Source organism: Ruditapes philippinarum, unplaced genomic scaffold (assembly GCF_026571515.1).
Source record: "Ruditapes philippinarum isolate M1 unplaced genomic scaffold, ASM2657151v2 ctg21699_1_1_1_1, whole genome shotgun sequence".
Lineage (NCBI taxonomy): Eukaryota > Metazoa > Mollusca > Bivalvia > Venerida > Veneridae > Ruditapes > Ruditapes philippinarum.
In genome coordinates, this window is record NW_026860335.1 from 1 (window position 1) to 11,306 (window position 11,306).

Consider the following 11,306-nt stretch of genomic DNA (forward strand, 5'->3'; position numbering starts at 1 on the left):
TCTGGGAGAATTAAAAAAATTTTTTAAATTTGATTTAAGGCAAACCTGGGAAATTGGGTAAAAACTTTGGGTAAATTTATTGAAAATTTTGTTTTCTAGTATTTTCCTAAGGTAATAAGAATGCGTAGATTGAAATTTAAATTAATTTTTAAAAAATTAAAAAGGTTTTTTATCCCCCCTTTATTATAAATTTTTCCCACCTTTTTCCCAATGAAATTAAAAAGAAAAAATTGTCAGCATTAAAAAAACCCTTTCCCTGCAACTTTTCCAAACTATTTCTGTAATAAATGGGGATTAACTTGGGCAAAACCCGGGTTTGGTAGAAAAAAAATACAACTTAAAGCTAAACATGAAAAACATTCTTGTTTTTTGCAAAATTTTTTGGGGTTAAGTTTATTTTTTACAAATCGCACGGACCCCCGGATAACAAAATTAAAAATTGTTGGTTTTTAAACATTAAAAGAAATTTTGTTTGTTTTAAAGCGGGATAAAAATACATTGTTTGTATTGTAAATCGGGCCCCGGAAAAAAGAGGTTTTTTGCCATTTTCCCGGGCGAACACATGTCACATTTTTTTTCTCGGCCACCATTTCTACCATATTCCCGATCACATTTTGACCCAACCAGCGTCTTTCAAGTCTAAAAAAGCCTTTTTTTTTATAGGAAAATTAATGGGCAATATATCCGTAACATAAATTATCGTTATTTAATAGCGTATGAATTCACAACTTCTGTTCATAAGCAATGAAAGCTTTCATTTTTTATGGCTCCCCAAGAGGTGAGCATATAGTCGCCCCGCTTTGTCCGCCCGTCCGTATTCTTTTTTCTGGACATAACTCTGTAACAAACAAAGTATTTCAACTTGAAACTTTTTAGATAGATCCCATTGGGTAGATGTGCAGGCGCAATGTAGTTATTGCCCTTTGCTTTCATTTTAACACTTTGAACTTTGTCCGGGTATAACTCTAAAAGCTATAAGAGATAATCAAAATGAAACTGTTTGTAGGAAAGATAGATCCCCAATTGGGTAAAATTTGCGAAACAAAAAGAACCATAAATCTGATTTGCCAAATTTTGGGAAAGTTTTTCCCCCTTTGTTCATTTTTTAAAAATTTTTGGATCAAATGTCCGGGAAACATAACCTAAAAATTTAATAAAGGGATACCCAAACAGGGAAAAAATTTTAGAAAGTAGATACATCTCTCATGTAAGAAAAGAAGGGGAAAGTGGCAAAAACTAAAACTCTCCCCTTGCCAAATTTTTGGATTTTATTCCCCTTTTTTAATTTTTTTACATTTTCCCCCATTGCCCCGAAAACCTTAACTCGGGAAATATAACAGATACCAAACTTTAAAACCCTTTTGTGGGTTTAAGATAGAGTTTAAATTGGGTAGAAGTCCAATGCATAAGAATCATAACTCTGCATTGCCTAATCCTTGGAGTTTATTGCCCTTTGTTTTTTAACACTTTAAACTTTGTCTGGTACCTAACTCTGAAACCCTAGCAGAGATAACCAACATAAAACTTTGTAGGTAGATAGAACTCATTGAGTAAATATGCAGTGCACAAGAAACATAAACTATGACCTTGTATAAATTTTTGGAGTTATTGCCCTTTGTTCATATTTACATTTTGAACTTTGTCCTGGGACATAACTCTGACACTATAAGAGATATGAAAAAAAAACTTTGTAGGTAAATTGATATCATAAAAGGTAGATGGAGAACAGTAACTCAGTCTTGCCTAAGTTTTGAATTATTGCACTTTGAACTTTGTCAGGGACATAACTCTGAAACAACAAGAGATAATACTTTTCAGGGGAGCATGACCTGGTGCCAACTGGTTCTTGTTAAATAATTCAAAAACGCTCATTTTAACAGCTGTTTTTAAATTTTATTAAATGCCAAATTTAAAAGACGCAAAATTGTATTTTGGGATTTAACTCTATTTGGCCCCCCTACGGCAGATAATATTTCCGGGCAAAATGAGGGGAAAACTAAACGAAGGAAAAACCCGTTCCTGGTAAAAAAAGAGGGCAGTTGTTAAAAACATTGATACCGAAAAAACCAAAGACTTTTATAAAATTTCAAATACGCATGTAAATTATAAAAATTTTTTAAAAAAATAATTTTGCAAAAGTATTTTTAAAACAACAATACTAAATACCCTTTTTTTTTAAAAACAAATTTTTTAAAAGGGAAAAGTTTTGCTAATTTGGGAAAAAAGGGCATAAATTTTCCCAAACAACACAAAAAAAAAAACAAAAAAAATAATTTTTTCAAAAACCCCAACCACCATTTAAAAAAACTTTTAAAAAAAATTTAAAAATATCCATTTGACTTTAAACAGTGCATTTAATTTGTATTGGTTACGTAAAATATATAATACATGCATAAAAATATTTAAGATATGTTTGTATAGTTATACCCCCCAGCACAACAAAGTTGTAAGGGGGGGTATACTGGAAATCGAGCTTGTCTTGATTACCGTCCGGCTGTCCGTCCGCTGTTTTCTTGTCCCGGCCCAATAACTTAAGATTCCTTTTGACCACAGTCTTTCATATTTGGCATGGGAGAATTAGTCATGATTTAGTAGATGCCCCTATAATTTTTGAGGTCACCCAGGTCAAAGGTCAAATCAAAGGGGCATGTACTTCAAAAAGCTTGTCCGCCCAATAACTTAAGATTCCTTTGAACCAATAGTCTTCATATTTTGGGCATTGAGGTTGTCATGATTAGTAGACCCCCCTATTGATTTTGAGGTCACCAGGTCAAAGGTCAAGGTCACAGGGCCCTTGACTTCAAAAAAGCTTGTCCGCCCAATAACTTAAAGATTCCTTTTGACCCCTTAGTCTTCATATTTGGGGGCATGGACGGTTTATGATTTAGTAGATGACCCGCTAATTTGACTTTGAGGTCCACCAGGTCAAAGGTCAAAATCACAGGGGCCTTGACTTCAAAAAGCTTGTCCGCCCTATAACTTAAGATTCTTTTGACCCAACAGGTCTTCATTATTTGGCATGGAGGTTAAAGTCTTTTGATTAGTAGATGAACCCCTATTGATTTTTGAGATCACCAGGTCAAAGGTCAAGGTCTTACAGGGGCCTTGACTTCAAAAAAGCTTGTCCGCCAAAAAAACTTAAGATTCCTTTGACGACCACAGTCCTTCATATTTGGCATGGATGTTGATCATGATTAGTAGATGACCCCTTTTGATTTTGAGGTCAACTGGATCAAAGATAAAGGTCATAGGGACTTTGACTTCAAAAAAGTTTGTCCACCCATTAACTTTAAAGAATTCCCCTTTGACCCACAGTCTTCATATTTGGCATGGATGTTGATCATACTATAAGGTGACCCCTATTGATTTTGATGGTCACTGGGTCAAAGTCAAGGTCACAGGGGACCTTGACAAAAAAAAGCTTTTCTTCTCTAATTGCTAAAAGAATGTTCTTGTCCGCAATGTATTGATTTTGACATTTTCACATTTGAAGCATGTAGAATACATAACTTAGCAAATGCAAACTGGCTTAGTAACCTCAGATTTTGGCAGGGGGTTGTCCTTGAGCTCTAATTGGCCACTGTTTTGATTCTGACAAAGTGGTAATGCGGGAGTATTCACGCCACTGAGTAGTGGCATTTTCTAGTTTATACAGGCTAATCCATTGAGCCTGCGTCCATGACAAAACCACACATAGTGCATTTGCGACCAGCATGGATCCAGAACCAGCCTGCGCATCCGGCGGCAATCTGATTCATGGATCCATAATGCTTGCTACACCCTATAACAATAGAGAAATTGATAGTGAACAGCATGGATTCTGATCAGACTGTGCGGTATGCGCAGGCTGGTCTGATCCATATTTCTGGTCGCAAACGCATTATGTTGGTTTTTTGTCGTGACGCGGCTATATTATCCAAACTGGCACAAGAAAATTAGAATACAATTTCCAAAAGTTTCAGTTTCAGTTTTTATTAAACCAAGGCATAAATAATATGAAATTTTGGTTATAAAAAAAAACAAAAAATACAGAAAAAAAACCCAGTAAAAATTTCATTATCCTTTAAAACCCAAAAGTTTCGCTTTATTTCCTGGAAAAAGAAAAATTTCGCTTTCTTCTTTTCTTCTCTAAAACTTTGGAATTTTTTTGCCCCTTTTTCTTTTTATTTTAAAAAGAAAATTTGGGATTTTTAATGGTTTTTTTTAAACAAAAAACCAAAGGGTCGTCTTTAAAATTGTAGGATTTTATTTTGTAAAAAAAGAACTTTTTTCCCCGTTAAAATTTTTGTAAATATAAAAAAAATTTGGGAAACCTAAAATTTTAAATTTAAATTTATAAAAGCATTAAAAAAAAGGGGGTCTTTTGTAAAACCAAAAACTTTAAACATTTAAGTACAATTTTGTTAGACAAGGACAATTTTGGGCTGTTTTCCTCAATTTTTCCCTGGGGAAAATTTGGGTTTTTTAAAATTTTTTATCGGGATAAAAAAATTAGTTATTTTTTCATTAATAAAGTGAAATTAGTTCATTAAGGTTCCAACTGACACAGTGCAGTGAAAATTTAATGTATTTAATGTGTTCATTATTTCCTCAGAGATTTGCAGCTGTCAACCAAACTACAATGTATGGTTCTCTCTTTCAGCTGTTGATTTCTTTGAATATCGCATCGGCATGTATGTGTATTTACAATCTGATAACTTGATAGAATATTACAAGTAATATATATATGAGCCGGGCCATGACAAAACCAATATAATGGGTTTGGGACCAGCATGGATCCAGACCAGCCTGCGCATCCGCGCAGTCTGATCAGGATCCATGTTGTTCGCTATCAGTTTCTCTACTTGTTAGCTCGACTTTTTTTTTTTTGAAAAAAAAAGTAGAGGTATTGTTATAGTCAGGTCGGCGTTGCCGTTGCTGTTGCCGTAGCCGTTGCCGTTGCCGTCCGAAAACTTGTACCTGGATCATAACTTTTTTATTTCTTGGTGTATTGTCTTCATACTAGGCCACAACAACCCTTGGGACAAGACCTTTCAGTAGACCACACTAACCTTGACCTTCATCCATAAATGAACCTTGACCTTCAAGGTTAAAAGTCCAATTTTTGCTTGTTCATGCTGTTATTGGCTGTTACTTTGTTATTTTTGAATGGATTGTCTTCAAACTTGAACATAATAATCTTCAAGGATATCCCTTAAAAATAACCAGTCAGACCTTGACATTCACTCATCAATGACCTTGACTTTGAAGGTCAAATTATTGAAATTTTCATTTTTTTGGCTATTATTGGCTGTAACTTTGTTATTTTTGAATGGATTGTCTTCAAACTTGAACATAATAATCTTCAAAGATAACTGTTAAAATATACCGAAAGACCTTGACCTTCACTCATTAATGACATTGCCTTTGAAGGTCAAATTATTGAAATTTTCATTGTTTTGGCAGTAACTGACTGTAACTTTGCTATTTTTGAAGGATAAACTTCATATTATAACAGAACATTCTTAAGGACCAGACCTTGTTGTTTATCAAACCCAAATTTGCTTGGGCTCTTTAATGACCTTGACCTTGAAGGTTATATTACTGAATTTTCTCAGATTGTGCATTTATTGGTGTGTGTGTATGTATAGTATATGTATTATATATATATATATATAAATGTGTGTGTGTATATATATACATATATGCATGTATATATATAATACATATATATATATATATATATATATATATATATATATATATATATGTATATATATATATTTATATATATATATATATATGCATGTATATATATATATATATATAGAAATTGCGTCATTTTTCTCTATTTTTAGAAATTGCGTCATTTTTTTCTATTTTTAGAAGTTGCGTCATTTTTTTCTATTTTTAGAAATTGCGTCATTTTTTCTATTTTTTTTTTTTTTAGAAATTGCGTCATTTTTTCTATTTTTAGAAATTTGCGTCATTTTTTCTATTTTTAAAAATTGCGTCATTTTTTTTCTATTTTTTAGAAATTGCGTCATGTGTTTCTATTTTTAGAAATTGCGTCATTTTTTTCTATTTTTAGAAATTGCGTCATTTTTTTTTATTTTTAGAAATTGCGTCATTGTTTCTATTTTTAGAAATTGCGTCATTTTTTCTATTTGTAGAAATTGCGTCATGTTTTTCTATTTTTAGAAATTGCGTCATTGTTGCTTTTTTTAGAAATTGCGTCATTTTTTTTCTTTTTTTAGAAATTGAGTCATTGTTTCTATTTTTAGAAATTGCGTCATTTTTTTCTATTTTTAGAAATTTCGTCATTTTTTCTATTTTTAGAAATTGCGGCATTTTTTCTATTTTTAGAAATTGGGTCATTTTTTTTCTATTTTTAGAAATTGAGTCATTGTTTCTATTTTTAGAAATTGAGTCATTGTTTCTATTTTTAGAACTTGCGTCATTTTTTTCTATTTTTAGAAATTGCATCAATTTTTCTATTTTTAGAAATTGCATCATTGTTGCTATTTTTAGAAATTGCGTCTTTTTTTTATTTTTAGAAATTATGTCATTTTTTTCTATTTTTAGAAATTGCGACATTTTTTCTATTTTTAGAAATTGCGTCATGTTGCTATTTTAAGAAATTGCGTACTGTTGCTATTTTTAGAAATATGCTTAATGTTTCTATTCATATATATACAAAATATATAAACAAAACTAATGTGACAAGACAGACCAACTAAATTTATAAAAAGGAAACGTCAATATATGTTCAAACCTTTCTATGTTTGCGTTTAGAAAAAGTAAAAAGTCGAGCGTTGCCCCCGCCCGGCGGTGGCTCTTGTTATAGGGTTTGTAAGCGAACAGCATGGATCCTGATTAGACTGCGCCGATGCGCAGGCTGGTCTGGATCGATGCTGGTCGCAAACGCATTACGTTGGTTTTGTCATGGCGCTACTCATATTAGTCATGCAAAATGTGGTAAGCATATGATCCCTATGGTGTTTTGATACAGTAGCTCCCTGACATTGGTCTCAGTGAACTTTAAATGAAGAATACAATTGTGTTGTTTTTTGTCTACACAATTTCTAGAAAGCAGTTGATTCTACTGTGGTCATACTGATGATGACTGGCTGTAGGCTGAAGTGGAAGAAATTTTATATACATGTATTGCTTTTTGACTCATTTCTCCTACAATTTTTAAGGCAAATGGCGTGCAAGTTTGTATCTCAAAAAAAGCTACTGTATATTATGAAATAAAACTTTACACACTTGTCTTGTTCTCTGTGATTAACAGATGTGAATGTTGCATAACACTGAGTTATTTTGTTTCAAAGTTATTTCCCTTTTCTTGTTGTCAAGCACTGCAAATAGTCATCGAGTGAGCTGTCTTATGCACAGCTCATGTTTTATTTGTTTTTGATTTGGTGGTTTTCTTTAGCTCTTTGGGATGGATGGGGTAAAGCATTAAGAATAAAAAAAAAACATTGGAAAACTATGTATATCTTTTCCGGCATATTTATTAACAAAATATATATGCACAAACACGTAAGTGCAAATAACATAATAATTTTTATCTAGATTATCACACAAAATGCAAAAATATTCACGACACAAAATTACATAAATGACAAATATACATGTGTTACAATATTTAAGATATTTCTCTTTTCCTCTTGTTTTAAACGTTTATAGTGAAACATTTCAATATATAGCTTACTATTTTATACATGGTTATTCTGCAGTGCTTAGATATAAAAAAAAGCTAATTTTGCTAGAGGTATGTACACCCATTTTTCTTGTGATATTTCTAGTTGTGTAACATTTCATAATATTTAAAGGATATCAATAATATATTGTATACAAAATTATCATTGTAGCACGTTTGGTATAGTGTACCAAAATGGCTCCAATGTTGATAAATATTTTCAAATATCATGAACTGGAAAAAAGTATTTAACTTAGTTTTCCAAATATTCTTGTTTCTACTGCAAAATTTATTGATTACTCTTAACTTTCACACAACACAAGTCAAAACATTATCAAGGTAGTTTTGTGGGAGAAATTCACTTCATGAAAATGCTTGTTTTTTTGTTAAGCCTATCAGATGCATGTATTTGATGCTGCAAAAACACATACTGTAAAAAAACACATCAAAGACACCTCAGCAAATGACATAAAACATCTCTTCCCTACATTTGTTATGTTGAGCAGATTGTTCAATTGTTGGAACTGTTTGTACTGTTTCCGGAGATTTATTTTGTTTCAATTATGTATTGAAATTAAAATTAATCCAGTTTATATATTATTTTAGAGTATTTAAAAGAGTATTGAAAAAAATGATAATTTGTTAAAAGGAGACTGTAAAGTTCAATATTTCATTTGGAGATTTGATTAAGATCTATTTGCCAGTAAAGAACTCTACAATGATTGAAATCTTGATTTGTTAATTGTTTCTGTGATTTTCATTCAATTAACCATGTTATGTTCATTTCTTTTCTTGTAAGTTGTGATGTTTCTGTATTTTTGGTATTTCCTAGGCCTCAAAATCACAGTTTTCTCGTGTATTTTCTTTCTATTTCAATGTCATTATTTCCTATAATAATCTTGAAATTATTATTGAGCAAACCATGGTTACAAGGGAAATCACTCTGATTGCAGGAGCTGAATTTTCATTATCTCTGTAGCCCTTTTGATTTTGTGAACCATCTGTATCTAGGTAAACAACTTCGAATATCAGAAGGTATTTTCTCTCAAAAAAAAGAATGGGAAACTCCTGTATACAATTCTTCCATTCAGAGGTTGAACAGGACGATAATTATTTACCAGCATTTTCCGTACTTTTTCTACGTTGCTCATTGTAGCTTCATGGTTATTAGTTTTCCCGCCTGTGTTTACTGGTTCCGGTTTGCTGGTATGCCCAGATCCTCCATTTTGGTTATGGTCATGATGGTGTTTATGGTTATCAGTATGTTCATGTGTGGTGTTTTCTGCCGGCATTTCAGGGCTCGGTTCCTCTACAGCAACTCCTGATTTATGACTGCATGAACACTAGCTTCAACCTTTTCTTCTAGCTGCCTTCTTAACCTTGCTTTTGCAAAGTTGTTGTTTTCAATACCTTTAATAAATGTATGAATGAATGAAAATTTCAGTACATATAAACAATATTATCGGTTAATTATTAGACCCAACATTTACAATGTTACTTTAAAGTTAAGTTGTTCATTTTTATTTTTTATTGATTATGTTTAAAAATAAATAACATGTAGATCTAATACTGCTATTTGTCTTCTTGTGACCTTTTGTCGATCAACAGTTCTCCTTCATAGCAGAGTAGGTCAAGTTGTTTTGTTGAGATATTTGCAGAGGTGGAAATAAGATGAGCCATAAACATTTACTGGACAGCTGTCTCTTGATATATGACTGAAATTCTTTTTTTAAAACGGTTGTACTACACTATGAATCTTTGTTCTAAAAGTTTAATGACCTTAATATTCTCATCATAATTGCAACCATCAAATTCAAAAAAAAAAAAAACATTAAAATTTTAACATCATATAAAGAGAGATTAATAAGATAGTTACCTAATTCTTGGAAGAAATGTCTCTCGCCTTTAGTTTCACGATGATGAGCTGATCTCTTTTTACGATGATGAGTAGGTTTGAGAACTTGACGGAAAACATGTAGCTGAAAGTAAAAAACCAGTAGTTTAAACATTTATTTATGGACTTCAATACATTGTGATTATTATTTCAATATAACTTATATATATTTCATCTCTTATTCAATTATATTGGCTTAAGGAAAATGTATTGCATAATTTGAGCAAGACAACCATGATATCCCATTTTTTTCTGCAATCTTCAAATGATTTAAATTCATGAGCTTATAACATGCAAATGTTGGGTAAACTTTGAACAAGATATGATAAAACTTAAATTTTTTTTAAAAAATAGTGAGCATTGGTGTCTGTCTGGTCAAACCAAGTATAGCATTATGAGTTATCTTGTAACATGATACACTAACTGCGAATAGACAGTTTCTAGTGTATTTAAACACTACAATCAGGGACATTGTTATGTTAACAACTGTCATGTATTAAACATATAATATAGTTTAGATAAATGTAGTTAGAGCACATGCATATCATGTCGTTCTTTAGATATACCAATGACATAACACCAAGAATCATGAGTTCGAACACTATTGAGGTTGCAACCATGTTTTCACATATGATACCGGTACTTTGCTTGAAAGTTATTGCTTTCTTTATTTTCAAAATAAATATGTTGAAATCTTTCATCGAATTGCGCACAAACTTTGAGCAAACGAGCATATCATAAGCTAACAAAACAAATCAGCACATTGTAAGGACATAATAAGCAAACTTGGAATACCTGACGTCTGGAGATTGTCTGTTTCATGTAATATACTGTCCAAATTACACTTTCAAAGCAGCCAGGTGTTGTCAAAGAGCCGTTTGTAACGGTATACATGTTGGTGGCTTTGGGAGGAATGTTCTCATTGATAACGGCTGGGGATTTCTGTTTGATCTTCTTATCTATAAAATATTTATGTAATAATATAATAACATAAAATAATGTTTTCATAACAAGTAAGTGAACATATTTTATCAACTTTTAGAGTACATAGTATTATTAAAAGTATGTTAAAGGGACTCCACTGAGGTTTCCTGACATGATGGGACTGGAAATTATTTTTTGAGAAAAGTGTTCCATTTGATGTAGATCTACATCAATACCTTTTATGCAAAATTTCAGATCATTTGCTCACTCAGTTTTTCCAGAATAAATTATTCTAATTGTGAAAATGACCAAGAAGTTGAAAAATGTGTTGCAGCGTTTTTTTTTTCACGTCAAATCGGCTAAAAGAATAACAAAAAAATTACGAATTTCTTTTTATTTCTGGGTTTCTTATCTATCTTTTGCAATATCCCTTGCCTGTATAAAATACCCCAGTTTAGTCTATGTAAGAAGGTTCAACACCTTTTTTAATGTTCTTTAGGGTTTTTTGAACCTCAATGGAGTTCCTTGAATGTATACTTTTTCATATAAAAACAGCCGAAACTTTAGGACTCTTTGAATGGGTAAGGTCATAGGCCATGAGATTGGGTCTTACATAAGTTATTGCCCTTTAGTTGGATATTCCTGTCTGTACTGACATCCAGTATAAAACTATGATATCAAAGTGGTCCAGTAAATAGTTTTTGTTTTTCTAAGAGAAACATGATGTGTTTTATTGCATTTCTGAGACAAGATAAATGAAAATTCTATATGAAAAAGGCCATAAGCATAAGATTTTTTTTATCC

At 31.7% G+C, this 11,306-nt stretch overlaps 1 pseudogene; it reads right to left on the reverse strand.

Moving 5' to 3' along the window:
- Nucleotides 1–7,478: 7,478 nt before the first annotated feature.
- Nucleotides 7,479–10,537, reverse strand: LOC132759687 (uncharacterized; annotated as a pseudogene).
- Between the last annotated feature and the right edge of the window lie 769 nt (nucleotides 10,538–11,306).